The sequence below is a fragment of the Lissotriton helveticus genome, chromosome 5_1, assembly GCF_964261635.1.
Source record: "Lissotriton helveticus chromosome 5_1, aLisHel1.1, whole genome shotgun sequence".
NCBI classification, from domain to species: Eukaryota; Metazoa; Chordata; class Amphibia; order Caudata; family Salamandridae; genus Lissotriton; species Lissotriton helveticus.
The window spans coordinates 1699257281-1699277054 of record NC_136065.1 but is presented as its reverse complement, the minus strand read 5'-3'; the positions used below and the strand labels follow the sequence as shown (position 1 = coordinate 1699277054).

Sequence of the window (19774 nt, the reverse complement as noted above, 5' to 3'; positions counted from 1 at the left end):
CAATGTTTATCTATGCGAATGAAGCATCTCCTGTACGTTCTGTCAAAGATAGTGCGAATAATAATGCTTTGATACAGGGAATAGTAGATATGGTCAGAGATATTGATGCATATAATGCTATCCCTAAAGATGAAGTACGAGCATATGTTGGTTGGAACAAGACGAGATATAGTATTAGTCTGACAGAGAAAGAGAGACAGAAAAGGTCTCCTCCTATTTGGATTGTACCCCACGAGGTCATTTTTGTCTGCAAGGTAATGGTCAGAATCCGAGAGCTCAGCTTGGTAAGAGTGTGTGTGTTCACACCTATGTTTATACGTCCCAGAAATCTCCACCGTTCGTGCCAGCCAAAGGCACGTATTTTGTTTGTTATGACAGAGCATATACATGGTTGCCTTCTGATTTTTCAGACACATGTTATGTGGCATTTTTGCTTCCCCCTACATACACAGCTGTTTTCAACTACCATAAGACAAGATATGGTAGAGGTGTTATCGATGTGAAAGACACTGACGCACAAGAAGTTGGAGACTTCTTTAAGGGTTTCTTGCCCTTTTGGGGTCCTATGGCTAATAGTAGGAATATTCGTCAGCTTACGAGAGTGGTCGAGGCCACTATAAATGAAACTGCAGGTGCCCTTAGTAATATTACAGCTGAGCTTCAAGCGGATCGCCTTATGACATTACAGAACCGCTTTGCTTTAGATATTATAATTGCATATAGAGGTGGAGTATGTAAATTGATCGGGTCTAGTTGCTGCGTTTTCATACCAGATAACGCCCAGCCAGTGTACCAAGCCATCTTGAGGTTACATAAGTCAGCTGAGTCTATACATGTAGAAGACGAAGGGAATTGGTCATTGATGGAATGGTTTTGGGAACTGCTGTCCAAATGGGGATGGAAGATTCTGATGTTTCTTGGTATGGCTCTAGCAATCTTTTTCTCGTGTTGCTTATGCATCCAGTGTGGTCCGCCATTTGTAGTCTTTGTGCTACAATCTGTGTGAGACCAGTCCCGAGAGAAGCGAAGGATAATAAGATGATGTTACAGCAACACCTTGATGACCTGATGAGAATAGATATAGACCTGGATTCAGATTGACGTGAGTTTAGGTCATTGCCTACGTAATGGCAAAAGGAGGGTCTGAGGTTCCGTGGTTTTCGGGACCGAACTCCATTTTGTTTGCGTTGTTCATAACGCCATTTTGTGTTGCCCTCACGTAGGCCGTGGAGGTAACCGAACGAACAAAGTTGCATGGGCCTCATTGTTCATGTATGCATTAAACAGGCCCTTTTCTGACTTGTGAGTGAACTGCAGGACGCTGACCTCTTCACCTGAAACTGACCCTTCACGAAGCCAATTTCTCTAGTAGATCGTTGTCTGAGTTTTTCAATCACTGTTCAGGACCTCGTTAACTTTTAGTTTCCTTGCACATATCTTATGCTAATCAACATCTGAATTGTTTCTTTCCTTACGACTTTTCATTACATGGGTAGTGCTTTCAATTATGGGTTTGTCCGGCTTGTGGAAATTGAATTTGGGACATTCCTAATAATTACCTTTTGGGTTGGGTTACTGTAAATTGGGTTTTTGTTAAATGTGATACTCAGTTAGAAAATGTGTCTTATTGGTCAGAATTTTGCGCAGTGGGTGTACATTTATAATGAGAATATTGTGTATAAAAGGTGATGTCTTGCTCTATGAAAATTGAACAGTTTCTTGAGTTGTACACCGTGTTGTATTGCTGAGATTACTGTTACTAGCTGCAGCTAATAAATTATATCTCTGACGCCACCTAGAAGTATTCCGTGTCTCTGTTTGCCAAGACAGGAGAACCCGAAGACTTTGGGCGTGTCCCTGGCGCCGCTGGGTTCTACAACCCGGTTCTTCAGTGGCTACAACTTACAATGTGAGCACAAGAGTAAAGGAAAACCCATATTCAAAAGCAAAAGCTAGATACCCGCGATGGAGAAGGAAACACATTGTTTCTTTACTATTTCTAAAACAATGCTTGTGCGTGTTGAGGAACCTCCGGGTGTTAAATGGCGGAGCTGGTTTGACACGGCTGAGGTCAGGTTGCCGTTCTAGCGTCTCGGGGCACGAGAGCGGCAGAGCTAACGAGGTGCGCGCACTACAGGTGAACCGGGCACTTCAACTGTAACCGTGTCCGAGTGAAGGAGCGTCTTCTCTTCACGCTCGGAACGCTGAGAAATTATTGAGTTGTTGTGTTCTTTGAAGACATCGGAGAATTTGGGGAAATAAATAATGCATGCGCAACGAAGGATGTTACTATCAGCTAAGAGATAGAAAAATCGTGTCCCAGTGAAGGAAAACTTGGAAGATGTTTTGTCGACATTCAACGGTAGGAAACCGGAATGCAGAAGCATTTTTAATTCGCTCAATGCATGGAGCAGAACTTTTGTTATTAAGACTATTACCGTTCTCAGTTCTAGTTTACTCATAGCAAGGGTCAATTCATAATAAAGGTGATATCTTAAAACTCCACAGTACCCAGAGATTTCAATTGAAGCAAAACGAGTTAGTTTAAATAACAGTATCAGGTAATGAGAGAAACATTAGAGGGTCAGTGGGAGCAAAATTTTGGTTATAGAGTATACTGACTGACATTGTGTTTTATGCAGGAACTGTTATATGACTACTAACTTCCAATTAAGAGAGGAGCTATAGCCTAGGTCTTATGGGTAAGAACCTTTCAGAATATTCAAGAACAGGCATTAGGTTTATCGTATAAATTTGGTTGTATGTTATATTATGCCTTCTTTTTAGGTGCAAATTCCAGAGAACCCTAAAGGACCGTTGATGAGGAAGTAGCTACACTTCTGAACAGAGGCTGTCTCTCTTTCTCTTCCACTTCCCCTTTCCCCCCAGCTTTAGACGTCACTTTGATTTCATTCGAGTGGTGGTTGAGGCGGAGGGGCAGTGGGATCATCGTCGGCTCCTGTGGATTATCCTTGGCATCTTGACAGTTGGGAAGGCTTTAGGGTGGGGGGTTAGAATATACTAAATAGCTTAAAGGACAGGGTTTTTGGAGTAAGGGAAATATTGGGTGCTCAGCTAATATTTAACGCAAAGGTTCTTTGGAATATAATAGATAGGAGGTGGTGCAAGTAGGTGAGAGGATAATTCCTATAACCCCTTGAAGGCATGTGTTCAAGGAACAAAACGCTAAGAGACAAAAGCAAGGTACCCACTGCACACAACAAGAGAGTAATACAATGTTTTCAGTGTCCTGGTTGACACATGTACAATTAAGTCACAGCTGTCAGAGAAACCACAATGTCTTTAGAGAGATATCTTCATTTAATGTCTTTTGCAGCCAGCCGACACGTGTTTCGTCGCATAGCAATGCGACTCCTCAGGGCTGTATAGTTGAGGTAAAAGACAGAAAAGGTCGCGAAGCCGGTGATACTTCCGACCCGGCCGGGCTCGAGACCAGGTTGAATGTAAGAGTCCCTGTTGTGGGCTCTTTGTTCCAGCCGGGGAGATGTGAGCTCAGTAAAGCTAACAGAGTGGTGTTTCCATCAGGACATCCCGCTGGCTGGTGCTAGAGCGAGTATACTCCCATAGGTTGAATATCCCTGTAAGGGTGAATCGTAGTGCTAGCGAACTGCTTTGCGGCCGAGCGGGATCCCGTGTTCCAGGTTAGGATATACTATGTATTAGTGAGACATTGAATACTATTTTGTAATATGTTGATCTGCATACCTGTCATAATAAAGCAGCTTTTTGCTCTCATTTGGTCTGGTTATTTACCTTCCTGCCCGAAGAGCAGAGGAACAGGGAAAGACCAGAGAGCTAGACTCCCCTTAAGGGGTGGCCATCTGCAGACTTGAGGACCCCGAGGAGAACAAATGCTGGGGAAACTACTTGGTGCTGAGCGATGCCCATACAAGAGTGTTTTTGGTAAGGCTCTGAGATTGTCTTAGGCCTGGATATTTGAAAAGACAGGCAGTGCACATAGTAACCACCCGTTCCCCTCCAAACCACCAGCAGTAGCTGTGTTGCCAAGGTGACAGTACAGGCAGGAGGCAGAGCTGCAACACTGGTGAGACCCATAAATACCACAGAACACGCTAAACAGCACGACCAGAGGAAGAAGGGGGCCAGCACAATGGGGGCCCTCGGGGGACATAGCAGAGAAAAGGGCAGGCAAGAAGTCCACAAGGTTCAGGGAGGGGGCCAGAGAGACGGCCATGCAGATGGAGGGCAAACAAAAGAAGCCAACCTCTCCCAGCCGGTGGGGCAAAACGCCCAAAAATCCCAAAGGCACCTGGGAACCAGGGAGACTCGAATGTGGAGCAACTCCTCAAACAGGTGAAGGTAGCGGTGCACCTGCATGGGAGCCTATGGTTACTGGAGCAGGTCCTGGGCTGGAGGGTCAGCAAAGTAAGCAAAGGAAAGGCCGCCACATGGCAGAAGGAGCAGGAGCAGCAGCAGGAGTCCTGATGAGAGCACCCACCCCCCAAGAGGGCACAGAAACACCATACCAGTGTGGGACACAGAGAGTAGTCTAGCAGCAGCAGGAGCCCAGGGAGTAGCGAACGTAGGGAGAAGAGAAGGCAGAGAGGCCCCAGAGAGGAAGGAGCACCAGCAGCAGCACAGACTCAAGGGGCATGTCAGCAAGGGGGCATGCAGCCACATTGATTAACCCACGCAGGCTCAAGTGTACACCCTCACCAGTGGAAAGCGAAGAAGGGCACAGCAGAGAGTGGGGTCCGGATACAGCAGACACCCAGTGGGCCCATGGAGCCTTCACGGTGCTGCCCGACAAGTACAGAAGGTCGCATCAGGGTGGATCCTCTGCAGCGGATAGTAAGACACATGCATCTTGCAAAGTGAGGGGGTCACACCAGGCGAGCGCAGAGTGCAGTATGCATGCCAAAAGTGGTGGTGCATGCCAGGAGGGAGCAGAGACAAGGCTCCGGCATGGGTCAGGGGCCCAGCAGGACACATCTCATGGTATAGCCAACTATGGAACACAGGTTCAGCTGGTCAACGCAGCAAGCTCATCACTAGTGCAACCCACTGGACACGCCCAGTACTTTCTGCCCTCATTGGTACTGAAAGACATGATGGCCATGGTATGGGACAGAAAGCCTAGGAGCCTCCCCATCCCCAGCTTTTGCGTGGCTGAGTCCTTACTTTGGCCAGGGCAAGCGCATGATTTAGGTCAGGTCATGCGGCCCTGGGTAAAGAGAAGTTTGCTGGGTTAGGTGCGACAGGGCTGGCACAGACTGCCATCAGGGTGTTCAGGGGTCCAAAGCACAAGAAGGGGCAAAGCAGACACCCAAGGGCCAGAGATGCACAATTCGTTGCGGTCAGAGGCAGACCCAACTGTGGCACAGGGAGGCAGCATCACACTGGGTGGGGTGAATGGCAAGCCAGCCAGAGAATACATTAGGCCTTCCCCACGTGACCCACCTATATTAGCGGGTTAGATTAGGTTGGCAGGCCTGGTTCTCTTGGCCGTTAAAGAGCAAATATGCCCCAAGAAATTCCTTGATATATTTTAATTGCATGATGCCAAACAGAGAGGTCTAGATCTAGCACACCAGACACAGAGTAATGCAGAGTAATGGTGGAACAATTCAAATCCTGAACAGAGCATCTCAGGGTACCTCTGGCGCATGATACAACAGAAAGCCCCATGACATGCTTGACATACCAAGGGATAGAGCTAGATTCAAAGGAGGGAATAAGCAGACTACCAGACCAGAAAATAGCAGACCTAAGATAGGATATCGAGGAGCTAATAGCCAAGAATAAAGCAACACTGAAGTGCCGGGGAAGCTCAACTTTGCTGCCAGGTGTAGGAAGCTGGGTTTCTGTTGCAGTAACCCCCCAACTTTTGCCAGATCTCTGATGCACTTGGACTTGATGTGCCCTGGGTCTCTGCCAATCAGGTTCCCAGGGCATGTTTTCTTCCCAAAACTGTACCCTTGTACTCCCAAATTTGCACCTCTCTGGCCACATGTAAGTTCCTTTTAAAAGGTACCAGGGGTACCAAGGGCATTGTGACCAGGGAAGGCCTCTAAGGGCTGCAGCACATATTGTGCCACCCTTAGGGGTACTGTACATTAACAAACACACACTGCCTTTGCAGGCTGCGTGTTTTGTTGCAGATAAAAGTGAGCCATGCCTGCAACCCAGTTCCTATGGTATAGGTGAGTTTCATGAGCACTGTACCCCTACAGTCCATTCTTAGACATTGTAAGTGCAGTAAAGCCATAAAGAATATATGGTCTGGGAGTTTGTCATTATGAACTCCACAGTAGGGGTGGGCAGCAAATTCCGTTCCGCTCGCAGAACTTGTGCAATTTCGGCATTTCTGTGTTCCGCGCTTAATGCAGAAATGTTGAAACTTCCGCGATCCACGGGGGAACGGAATTCGGGGGCACCAGGAACAGGAAGCACTTACAGAGGAATCCGGCGGGCCGGTGGGAGGGGTGCTTCGTTGCTGCGCTGAGGGGAGACAAGACCAGGAGGCTGCAGCGCGGACAAAGTGCCCTGAAGAGAAGAGTGGGCACAAAGGGGGCTCTTGGAGTGAGTGACCCTGGGACACTGTGACATAGAGAAGTTGGACTTGTGAGAGGGGGCCGTCCCCGCTGCCCATTTCCCTCACCAGCTGAGCCTGTCAGGGGATTACAGGGAACATAGTGTTGGGCTCGAACCTGAGGAACCCGGGGACATCATCTGGGGAAGACTTCCACCTTGGAGGCTGTTGACCCAACCCAAACTTATCTACTCTGCTAAACTATTCCCAGACAAATCTCTATTTTTTTAAGACCGGAGACAACATTGGACTGGCCAGCCAGGAGAAAGCAGTTGCCAGCAATGTAGGCAGCTCTCCCTAGGCAACCCTGCTAGGGATGGCGGTATAAATACGGCACCTCGAAGGCGGCGGCACACAGAAAATCACCAGAAGACAACTGGTGAGACAACAGATATGAGCCCCGACCGCCCCCTCATTCTACCCGTCAATTAATGACAGGGCGACAAAAGAGGTGTAATTACATTTCTATTGGCCAGGGCGTTCTTTTTTACCAGGTAAAATGCACCCGATCTACTACTATTATGGGAATAGCCGGACCGCCCCAGGAGAGAAGGCTGGTAGAGGAAACCAAGTGGGAAGGGAGGCAACTCACAGTGGACCCATGCAGATGAGAGACTTCTTCATTGGATGGTTCCCATCAAGGCCATAGAGCGGCTTTTAGTTGCCCGCTCGGGGAGCGGATTGAGGGTGAAGAGGAAACACTCATGTGACTAGCAGTGTGCAGATGTATGACTGTGTGAGTGTGAGTATTTGTGTCTATGCATGTGTGTGTCCATGTGAGCATGCGTCTGTTTGTCTTGTTGAGAGTGAGACCCTACATAATGGGCGCATGAAGAAATCTCAGCGATCAAGCGAAATTCTGCGTGTTCGTGGAGATTTCTTGCCGTTTCGTGGAATTCTGTGTAGAGCAACTCCGCAAATTCCGCCCACCCCTACTCCACAGCACCATAATGGCTTTACTGAATTCTGGGAAGTTTGGTATCAAACTTCTCAGCATAATAAACCCACACTGATGCCAGTGTGGGATTTATTATACAATGCACTCAGAGGGCATCTTAGAGATGCCACCTGAAAAATGCCCAGCCTTTGGTGGGTTTCCTGACTGGTACACACCAGCCTGCCACCACAAGACATGCTTCTGGACCCCGGGGGTGGGAGCCTTTGCTCCCTGAGCCCAGAAACAAAGCCTTTCCTGGACAAAGGTGGTCACACCTTCCCCAGCCATCTGTGCCATGGGAGATTCAAAGGCCTTGCCGCCTTTGTAATGCGACCCCCAGCCTCTCCTGCTATCAGGAGCAGGCACCCTTCCTGTCTCCCCTCCTTTTGGGTGGGAAGACAGACGGGAAAAAATTAGCACAGCCCAAAAGGTGTGCCCACCTCTGCCAACCCCAAACTTGATCGAAATCGTGTGTGGATGCTGATAAATCATGAGACATAGCCACTAGAAAAGAGGCCAGGTATCAGCAGGGCCGGACTGGGAACCAAAACCGGCCCCGGCAAAGTGCTCGACCGGCCCCCCTTTCCCCCCCTCGGGGTTTGGGGGTGCCGCTGAGCTCTTTGTCAGGCCCGGTTTTCGGCCGATTTTGTTACAGGGCCGATTTTGCAGCTAAGCTGCATAAACGGCCCTGTAACAAAAACGGCCCTCAGGGGCCCAAAACCAGCCCCCACCCTTGCGGTGCACCGGGGGATTGCCCGGTGCCCGCAACGGCCAATCCGGCCCTGGGTATCAGAATAAATGTTGCCTCCATTGGCATATCTAAAAGTAAAATTACCATAGTAGCAAAAAGATGCACCCTATTGCAGAACGGGGCATCTTTTAATTTTTTTAAATACGCTGTTTGGAAGGTCTATGAATGGTAGGGTAAAGTACGCATTTGCTGCAGGTAATGCTTATAGTGATATTAGGGAAATTACCTGTACCTGCCACTTGCCGCTACCACTCACCAGTTTGCCTGAGGACTTCGGCACCCAGAGAGCCGTGGGGGCCGCCTGGAGACCGCCCCGCCCCTCGTCTCTGCACCAGGCCGGCATTAAAACTTCTTGCGTCTCCCGCTTCGCGAGAGACGCTACGCTGTACCTGCAACTTGCCGCAACCACTCACCAGTTTGCCTAAGGACTTTGACGCCCAGAGATCCGCGGGGGCTGCCTGGAGACCGCCCCGCCCCTCCTCTTTGCACCGGCCCGGCATTTAGAGAAGCATTCGACTCCGCTGCGCGGACACGCGCCGGTCGAAGCCCGGTCCAAGGGCGGGCCCGTTTGAGCCCGTTCGAGGCCGAACGAGGACGGGACCGGGCCACCCTCTTTCACCTACAACCCTATTGCAAGTTGGTGTCACCACAAAGATAACCCCACCCTGCCTGCTCGTCTGCTCTTCATCTTGTCAGGTACTTTTTTCTCGTTGTTTCCAGGAGTTACTGTCTAAAACTTTGTAATGGCGTTCTCCAAAGCAGGAAAAGGGGAAAGATCCCACTTAGGGGGGTCGTTTGTAGACACCATGGACCAATTCCTTATTAGGGCATCCTCTATGTTGGCCCACCAAATTGATATAACCGAAAGGAGGCTTTCTCTGGACCCGACCTTCGACAAATGTTCCTCCTTGGGACTTCTGGCGCAGGTACCATCGCCTATCCTACAAGGACCCTCTGCTATTATTCCTTCAGACGATGGGAATCAGGGCTTTCACCAGGTCCAAAGCGAAAATAGACCTCCGGATTTATCTGATATTGAAGATGATGCACATTGCGCCCCTGCCCAAAATTCTGACACATTGAGCTCGCCTCCCCGGAAACTGCAGACTCGCTCTGCTAGGAACACAAAATCGGGCCCTGATACTTCGGTGATCACTACTAAAAGGAAGCGCGGCGGTGCCTCCATAAATAGAAGGAAAGCTAAAGTCCAGCAATGTACCAATGTTCGGGATGGACAAATGTCACCAATCAATGGCAGTCTGGTCACTGACCTTAGAACCGAACAAGTGCCATTGATCCAACTAATCATGAAGAGAGTGCCAGCAAGGGACTTCGTTTGAGTTAGTTATTGTTCAAGATGGTGATTCTGTGTTCAGACTAATCACAGAAAATGTGAGGAATTAACCACGTAATGAAATCAGTGAATTGAGGAATGTTGTTATTAAAAACATTCAATCTAATAATTTGAGAGACTACTCTATATGGTAGAGAAAGGGATTATTCTTTTAGAAAAAATATTTTTATGTAAAGAATACCTAATCAATCATCAGGGTACAAGTCAACATTGAAAGTTGAAATACAGTGCTAAACAAATGAACAAAGGAAAAGTGAAAACAACAACCTATAATTCATTTGCAATACAGTCCAATCAAATATTAATAAAAAGATGACATCTCTTCAAATTCAATAAAAAATCATCTGGAAAGGTTTAGTCATAAACAAAGAGAAGGACTGGGTGGTCGACGTTTTGGTCTCCGATGGAACTGATCCTTGGGACCTTCTTCAGGACAATATAATATGCAAACAGTTGTCAGAGATATATTACACACATCTATTAGACTCAGATGTTATTGTTAAGATTAGCGATGAGTCGTGGTTCATCATTCTTTTCATGATTATATTTTATGAAAATTGATACTCACTGATGTAATCATGTGATAGTAAATAACTTGCTAATAGAAAAGCTTTACTTTGACCAACATCAAACATGTTATTTAGACCTTGTGTACAACCACATAAATCGGCCACAGTTACATTCATTGATTAGACATGACATTCCAATTCATTTCTGGTAATTGTATCTAACACAAGGATTATATTACAACAATGTATGACTGAACAGCTTACTTTACTACGGCGTTCGCAAGAGACCTAGGAGGCTCTGAAATAGATGTTATCTTCTGATAGTATTTGATATACCTAAAAATCAAGATTAATAACACGGTGTGAGAGCTAACTAATAGTCTCGGTCAATTGCTTGTTGAGTGATAGCAAAAGATCATTTACCTGTTAGACAGAACAGGACCACTTTGTATTATTCCAGCAGTGGTGTTAGAGATGTCCAATCAAAATGAACTGTAAGCGTCAGATTCTTATGATCTAGATGTGAATAATATACAATGTTTATTATTCACAGAAACTGTTTTAATAAATGGCAACTAGTTCATAGCTATATAAGAAAAAACATATGGATGCTGCCCTTATTAAGCCCAATGAGACTGAAGCGAACATGATTATACAATTGATAAATGAGAGGTACTTAGTCAAGATATCCGAGTTTGAGCACTTATCAAATAATGTGTTTTTCACTTGTTTACTTTATAATATATGGTTAAACACCACATGGCACAATCGCAGTTATAAATACCGGAAAACCAAGATTCAGAGACATTTAAGAGATTGTACAATGAAAGAGATAATGCGACTCATGACTATATAGTTGAACCTTCATTGACGTACATATTTCATAAACGAAATACTGTCAGACTATTAGGATTATGTGCGCTGATTGTACAAGATTCTTGCAATCAAAAGCGTAAATCGAATCTTGTCGAACAGAATTCTAGAAAACAAGCCGCGTAATCGACAAGTGGTTTAAGACTAGTTACCTCAACACCGAGAAAATTAAATCTACAAAATATTAGCGTTTTAAAAAAAAATTAGAAATCGCTTTGCAAAGGCGCGTGGCAGCTGGCATAACTTACTTGCTAAATCTGGTGCTCCAGCAAAGGCTGTCAGCGATTCGTGGTCTCAAACGTACACGATGACCTCGATAAAAGAATCTACGCCGGGTTGGTTATTTAAACCATGTGACCCGGAAGTGAATAACACCGATCTAAAAGTGTGTCGGCCATCTTGTAATGGTGCTTCAAAGTATTACTAAACAGACAATATGGGTTTAACGTAGTCACCGTTAAAATCATCCATGACACAGAAGGTCCATTGAAAAATGTGAATCAAAGGACACAATCAACGAAAAAACTCTTTTTGCTAGGACGCCAAAGTTCGATTTGTCGAGACAGACCATGTGATCCGATCAGTCGGAATCATACAGTATCTGGATCGGCCATCTTGGGATGGTGAAAGCAAGCAAAAAGTCAATTGAATAAGCCATCCTTGACTAGGAAAGTAATTAAATCTCACATAAGGTACAAGTTAGATCATGAGAAAACTGAGATTAGTTCCGACTTGAAGTCTATCTGTCACCATCAGTTACTTTAAACAAGGGAGAGAGTTATATTGTCCGTTCTCCTTGTCGACAAAGTTAAATGACAATATAATAAGGAAACGCAAAATACAAAATGCTGGCAATGCTGAATAGTAACATGACCAACAGTAAATGAATCCTGTACATACGTAATTGTAAATATGCTGAAAGTAGACATAGATATTTAACAGTATGGATCACCTTTGATGCAGGTTGTTTAAGTGCTCTATGTTGGAGAACCATCGGACAATAAAACATTTATTGTGATCATCTTGTAATTCAATAGATATTTACAATTATCACTAGGTATTAGGCATGCAGATAGGTATTTGAAGCAGGGGCCAAACATACTATGGACTTGAATCAATAAAGGCTGCTGTCGCTGCTAGAGATTGTAAGCGCTCACATTCTGAATCTTAAAGAGAGAACAATAAAGAGATAGCATATCATCTCACTGTTTGCAGTTTAGCTATATCTCTATAAATCAAATAGCATACAACATGAAGTCTAGGTGACAGTAAATAGAAAAAGTTGTTAAACCAGGCATGCCAACGGGGCCAACGGGGCATCTTTTAATTTTTTTAAATACGCTGTTTGGAAGGTCTAAGAATGGTAGGGTAAAGTACGCATTTGCATTTGCTGCAGGTAATGCTTATAGTGATATTAGGGAAATGACCTGTACCTGCCACTTGCCGCTACCACTCACAAGTTTGCCTGAGGACTTCGACACCCAGAGAGCCGCGGGGGCCGCCTGGAGACCACCCCGCCCCTTCTCTCTGCACCGGGCCGGCATTAAAACTTCTTGCGTCTCCCGCTGTACCTGCCACTTGCCGCTAACACTCAAGTTCAAGTTCAAGTTTTTGTATAGCGCACTACTCACCCAGAGGGTCTCAAGGCGCTTGAGGGAGGGGGGGTACTTTACTTATTAAATATCCAGGTTTTTAGTTGTTTTCTGAAGGAGAGGTGGTTCTGTGTAAGGCAGAGGTCGGAGGGGAGAGAATTCCAGGTCTTGGCCGCTAAGTAGGAGAAGGATCTTCCCTCCATGGTGGATCTTTGGATGCGTGGAATATCGGCGAGGGCTTGATTGGACGATCGTAGTTGGCGGGAGGGGGTGTAAAAGGACAGGCGCGTGTTGAGGCATTCGGGTCCTAGGTTGTAGAGGGCTTTGTGTGCGTAGGTGAGGAGACGGAACGTTATTCTCTTGTTGACGGGGAGCCAGTGGAGGTCTTTTAGGTGATCGGAAATGTGAGCATGGCGGGGGATGTCTAGGATGAGTCTGGCTGAGGCGTTCTGGATGCGTTGGAGTTTTTTCTGTAGTTTGGTTGTCGTTCCGGCGTAAAGGGTGTTTCCGTATTCCAGTCGGCTTGTGACCAGTGCATGGGTGATCGTCTTTCTTGTTTCGGTGGGGATCCAGCGGAAGATTTTTTTGAGCATACGTAGAATGTTGAAGCATGATGATGAGACGGCGTTGACTTGTCTGGTCATCGAGAGGGAGGAGTACAGGATGAAGCCCAGGTTACGTGCGTGGTCCGTTGGTATGGGTGCGTTTCCCAGGGCCGGTGGCCACCATGAGTCGTCCCAGGCGGAGGGGGATGATCCTAAGATGAGTTCTTCCGTTTTGGCCGAGTTCAGTTTTAAACGGCTGTTCTTCATCCACTCGGCTACTTCTTTCATCCCTTCGTGTAGGTTGGTTTTGGCGGTGTTTGGGTCTTTGGTGAGGGAGAGGATCAGCTGGGTGTCGTCTGCGTAGGAGATGATGTTGAGGTTGTGTTGGTGTGCTATGGATGCGAGGGGACTCATGTATACGTTGAAGAGGGTTGGACTGAGTGATGATCCTTGTGGTACGCCGCAGATGACTTCGGTGGCCTCTGATCTAAAAGGGTTGAGTCGGACTCTCTGGGTTCTTCCTGCGAGGAACGAGATGATCCAGTCCAATGCTTTTCCTTGTATTCCGACGTTGTTGAGGCGTTGAATAAGGGTGCTATGACAGACTGTGTCGAAGGCTGCGGAGAGGTCAAGTAGGATGAGGGCAGCTGTTTCTCCGTTGTCCAGTAGAGTTCGAATGTCGTCTGTTGCTGCGATGAGGGCGGTCTCGGTGCTGTGTTTGGCTCGGAAGCCGGACTGTGAAGGGTCGAGGGATTTGTTGGATTCGAGGAAGGTGGCAAGCTGACTGTTGGAGAAGTGTGGCTCACTGGTTAGAGCAGGCAGACCCTGAAGCAGAGGTCAGACCCGGGACCAGGGTTCAATTCCCAACGCGGCAGGGTCTCGAGCTCAAATGTCCACGGACCCGATAATTCTCGCTTCGGTGCCTGACCTAATCATGGGTTCACACTCTGCAACACTGGGCATTAAGCTTGCTTAATCTCCACAACGGCCCCCCGCGGCGGGATGCCTGGCTTTCACCTTGGGGATGCTCTGTAGGGGCTATCTCACAGGGAAAAGCCAAGACGGGTTCCCAAGGCAAAGCGCTTAGAGACCCCTGGGTTATAAGCGCTATATATATCCAAACATACAAACATACATACATACTTTCTCAATGACTTTGGCAGGGAATGGGAGGAGCGAAATGGGGCGGTAGTTCTTAAGTTCAGTGGGGTCTGCTGTGGGTTTCTTCAGGAGGGCACTGAGTTCGGCATATTTCCAGCTTTCCGGGAAGGTAGCGGAGTTGAGGGAGCAGTTGATGACGTCTCGGAGATGGGGTGCGATAATGGAGTCTGCTTTGTTGAAAATGTGGTGGGGACAGGGGTCGGTTGGCGATCCTGAGTGGATGGAGTTCATCAGGCGGATGGTGTCTTCAGTGGTGATTGGGTCCCAGGCGCAAAGGTTGTTGGAGGGGGGTTTTAGTTCGGAGGTGGGTGGGGTGGACTGGTCTCCAAAGCTGTTATGTATGTCAGCGATTTTGTTGTGGAAGAACGAGGCTAGAGAGTCGCAGAGGTTTTGGGAGGGAGTGATGTCGTTGGTGCCGGCGGTGGGGTTGGTAAACTCTTTGACGATGTTGAATAGTTCCTTGCTGTTGTGGGCGTTGTTGTCGAGTCGATCCATGAGTGTTGATTTCTTGGTGGATCGGATCAGTTGGTGGTGTTTGCGGGTGGCGTTCTTGAAGGTGGTCAGGTTGTCAGTGGTTGGGTTTTTTCGCCAGGCTTTCTCGAGGGTGCGACAGATCCTCTTGGATTTCTTAAGGTCATCATTGAACCAGGGGGCTTTTTTGCTACCTTGCTTGATTTAATGGTTTTTCAAGGGTGCTAATTCGCCAGCGCTGTGGGTGATCCATTGTGTGAGGTTGGTGGCTGCTTGGTTTGGGTCCGATGATTTGGCAGGAGGGTTTTGGTGAAGTAATGTGAGGAGCTGGTCGGTGGTAATTTTGTTCCAGTTTCTGCGGGGAATTGGTTGAGGGTGGTTGTGGGTCGTGGTCTTATTGTAGTTGAAGTGGACGCAGCTGTGGTCCGTCCAGTGGAGAGCTGTGGTGTGATTAAAGGAGATGTGCTTGCTGAAGGTGAAGATTGGGTCGAGCGTGTGCCCGGCATAGTGGGTGGGGGTGTCACCGAGTTGTTTGAGTCCGAGATTGGCGAGGTTGTCTAGAAGGGTGGTGGTGTTGCTGTCGTTGTTCTTTTCCAGGTGGAAGTTGAGGTCACCCAGTAGAATGTAGTCCTCGGAGGGGAGGGCGTGTGGGCTGATGAAGTCAGTGATGTCTTCGCTGAATTGTGTGCGGGGTCCTTGTGGCCTGTAGATGAGGGTGCCTCTGAGTGTGGACTTGGGGTCGGTGTGGACCTGGAAGTGAAGGTGTTCGGCAGATGCGAGGTTATCGTCGGAACTGGTCGTGATGCGGATGGTGTTCTTATGGACGATGGCGATGCCTCCTCCTGTTTGGTTGATGCGGTCCTTTCGGATGATCTTGTAGCCGTCCGGGATGGCTATGGCGATGTCGGGCGTTGATGAGGCGTTCATCCAGGTTTCTGTGAGAAAGGTGACGTCCGGCGATGTGGTGTCGAGTAGGTTCCAGAGTTCAATGGCGTGTCTGTGGACTGAGCGGGTGTTGAGCAGGATGCACTTCAGGTGGTTAGTGTCGGAGCTCTGTGTGGTGTTTGTGGATTTGGTGTGGGTCCTGATGCAGTCGAGCTTGCAGGAGTGGCAGGTGAAGGGTCCATGGGTGTGTCCAGGGGCGGCTTGGTAGCAGTCTGGGAGACGGCCGGGGTTGAGTGCTGAGAGGGTGGCGGCGTCGTACGTTAAGCGGGTGGATTGGATTTTGCGGGGAACAGGGGGTTTGGCGCTGGGCGCGGTCCAGGCGTGGACGGGCGTAGACGGGCTTACCTTTGGCGCACCTTCGGCGCGCATGGGGCGCGTCCGCTGCGCGTGAATGCTGCGCGCAAATGCGTCTGTCATAAGTGGATAGTGGAGGGGGCGGAGCGAGGGAGGGTCAGCTGGGAGGCGGGAGCGGGGTGGAGAGCCTGGCTGGGAGGCACAACAACAAAATGTCGGCCAAACAAAAGCGAAACAGGATGTGGGCAGAGGCACCGGCACAATCGGGTACAGTCCTCCAAATATAGCGCTATTACAGACTTTCAAATATAGCGCTGTTAGATCACACAGGCAACAGAATATAATTAAGCGCGATGTGGGCTATGCGAAAAGCACTACGATAATTATTAAGGCAATCAAATGCAATATCCGACAATGCGAGCAAGCGCTGTTATACACAATCAGGTATTATACACAATCAAGCAGTCAATACAATTTAGTCAATGCAAGTGGTAAAGGCAGCAATGAGAAGTCAAGCGCTACGATACCACGGGAGCAGGGAGCGAGGTGAGCGACCGCTTCTGAGCGAGTCAGGACTCACCAGTTTGCCTGAGGACTTCTACGCCCACAGAGCCGCGGGGGCCGCCTGGAGACCGCCCCTCCCCTCCTCTCTGCGCCGGGCCGGCATTATAACTTCTTGCGTCGCTGCGCTGTACCTGCCAGTTGTGGCTACCACTCACCAGTTTGCCTGAGGACTTCGACGCCCAGAGAGCCGCGGGGGCCGTCTGGAGACCGCTCCGCCCCTCCTCTTTGCACCAGGCCAGCATTTAGAGAAGCATTCGACTCCGCTGCGCGGATGCGCGCCAGTCGAAGCCCGGTCCAAAGGCGGACCCGTTTGAGCCCGTTCGAGGCCGAACGAGGATGGGACGGGACCACCCTTTTTCACCTACAACCCTGGTGCAAGTTGGTGTCACCACAAAGATAACCCCACCCTGCCTGCTCGTCTGCTCTTCATCTTATCATGTACTTTCTTCTCGTTGTTTCCGGGAGTTACTGTCTAAAACTTTGTAATGGCGTGCTCCAAAGCAGGAAAAGGGGAAAGATCACACTTAGGGGGGTCGTTTGTAGGCACCATGGACCAATTCCTTATTAGGGCATCCTCTATGTTGGCCCACCAAATTGATATAACCGAAAGGAGGCTTTCTCTGGACCCGACCTTCGACAAACGTTCCTCCTTGGGACTTCTGGCGCAGGTACCATCGCCTATCCTACAAAGACCCTCTGCTATTATTCCTTCAGGCAATGGGAATCAGGGCTTTCACCAGGTCCAAATCGAAATTAGACTTCCGGATTTATCTGATATTGAAGATGATGCACCTAGTGTACATTGCGCCCCTGCCCACAATTCTGACACATTGAGCTCGCCTCCCCGGAAACTGCAGACTCGCTCTGCTACGAACACAAAATCGGGCCCTGATCCTTCGGTGACCACTACTAATAGGAAGCGCGGCGGTGCCTCCATAAATAGAAGGAAAGCTCAAGTCCAGAAATGTACCAATGTTCGGGATGGACAAATGTCACCAATCAATGGCAGTCTGGTCACTGACCTTAGAACCGAACAAGTGCCATTGATCCAACTGGCCCCCGAAGCTGGACGCCCCACGGAACTGGGGGCTGAGTACTGGGCCAAACTGGAAAACACCCACACTAAGTCCTGCCTCCCTCTGTATAATAGGCTTACTGCTATAGAAAGTAGACTTCTATGCTTAGAACAGCAACACCTGGTTGACCCTGGGGAGGGGGCTGTTCCACAGGTTAATGATCCAAATGCTATCACTGTTGGGCCACAAGAGTGTGACACTGTATTCTCTCATCCTCCTGCGTGCCTTCCTACAAACAATTCAGCTGGTATGACTACTCAAAGTGTGGTGGGAGGGGGCCATATGATCCAGTCGAGGGAAAATACTGCAGGCAGAAATCGGGTAGGGTTCAGCTCCAACGTGAATGAGGGGGTAGAGGGTTGCTCAACTTTCAAGCTTTATCAACCAGGGGTAATGGCCGTGACCTTTTAGCTGTAGAACCTAATTGTCTAGACCTTCCCCCGAGTCCGCCCCGTATGTAATAGTCCTTGCCGGGGTTCCACCCCGGGACTGGGAGAAAAGGGAAGACTATGGAGATCTTAAAAATAAGTGCATCCACTGGTTGAATTCCAACAGACCATTATCCCCCCACGCATCTAGCGAAATCATCTTTGCATGTCGCGTGGACTGGGTAGGGTCAAGGGTGAAAAGCATAGAGGGTGACTGTGTAGTTATTCATTTCAGGAGTGGAAGGGCGGTGGACCACATATGTAATTGTCCCTTGGCCACTTGTGGTACGCAAATTCAATCTCTCCCTCTGACTTATTTCTACCCCTTCCCTAGTGTTCCCAGAGGGTTTCCGTCCCGGGGAGGTTTCGATCTGTGGGATCATGGGACTCAGGTTCCCCAAGGCTCCTGTGTAGGAAATAACTTTAATATCCCAAGCAGTGACTGGCTCCCTCTGAGCAATAGATTTAGTGTCTTGGACCAACTTGACTGACAGCCAACCCCCCAACATTTTTCTGCTGAAGGGAAGGGTACACCTGACGTATGTCCTGGACCTGATAGTTCCAGGTCCCCTACCAATGTTACTGGTCTCCTACGGGGCCATTTTCCCACTAAGAACCCTTGGCGTACGGTTAGGGGGGGGAACCAGTGAGAATCTTAGGGTCATTCCAGCACTTGGTACTCCCCAATCAATAATCTTGGGGGTTGCTAGCAATCCAGCATTAGAGGCGGATGAGGGTGGGACTTGGGAAGGACAGTTAGAGGAGATAGTTCAAACCCTGAGTGTAGCGGTTTTGTTTGCATGTGATAATCGATTCAATTCTCCGCAACCCGATACCGGGGCCAGGGCTGAGGAGCCTGGTGAACCAACCAGCCCCTTTCAACCACTAAGGCAGGTGAATACTAGCTCCCTAGCCGCCCTGGTCAAAGAGGAAGGGATTCGTGAAGGAGAACTCGTGGAGTCAGGATCACTGCCAAGTGGGAACAACGCCAAGGTACGCTCTGATACAACCCAAAAGGAAACAGGGCGGGGGGAGCCAAGGGAATCTATTAAAATTCTCTCTTGGAATGTGGCCGGGATTAAAAACAAGCTGCTGTGTCCCGAGTGGGGCTCCTTTGTGGAGGAAAATGATGTTTGCCTATTCCAGGAGACATCCAGAGGAGTGGGTTTTCCATCTTTAATATTCCGGCAACCTCGAGGGGCAGGGGCAGACCCTCTGGGGGACTCAACATCTGGGTAGGCACCCATTTGGGGGCTCAGGCAGTGCCCATTACCACCGACTTGCTGGATGTCCAGTGTGTTCTCCTTACTCTCCCAGACAGCAGACAAACGGCTTTGATAAATATCTATTGGCGACCAACCCCAAGCGGGAAGGAGTCTGCCGTTATTGACCAACTCAGGCAGTTCATCCTGATCCTTAACCCCGCTACCACTTTAATAGTTGGCAGCGATTTCAACTGCCAGTATGAGCCACTCACTAATGTAACTGATGAGGGCATTGACGGTGAGGACCAGTTCTGGCATGTCCCTGAACCACAGATCCCGGTAGTTAGAGCCTGGACTCCACTGGTTCTCCAAATAAAGTCTCTCACCATTTCCTCTTCCCTTAGAGCTTGCAACGGACGGACACACTCGGACAGACCAGGACGAATGACTTTTAACAGAGTAGGCCATACTTCCATTCTTGATTATATCATGGTG

At 48.6% G+C, this 19774-nt stretch overlaps 1 long non-coding RNA gene across 2 annotated transcripts in view; it reads right to left on the bottom strand.

The window, feature by feature from the left end:
* LOC144755759 (uncharacterized) overlaps positions 1–19774 on the bottom strand; it is a 246395-nt gene that overhangs the window by 202862 nt on the left and 23759 nt on the right. For both annotated transcript variants that reach the window (XR_013594965.1, XR_013594964.1), the window contains exons 2-3: positions 10549–10641; positions 10390–10461 (exon numbers count right to left, since the gene is read on the bottom strand). This is a non-coding gene — a long non-coding RNA (uncharacterized LOC144755759). The remainder of the gene's footprint in view (positions 1–10389; positions 10462–10548; positions 10642–19774) is intronic.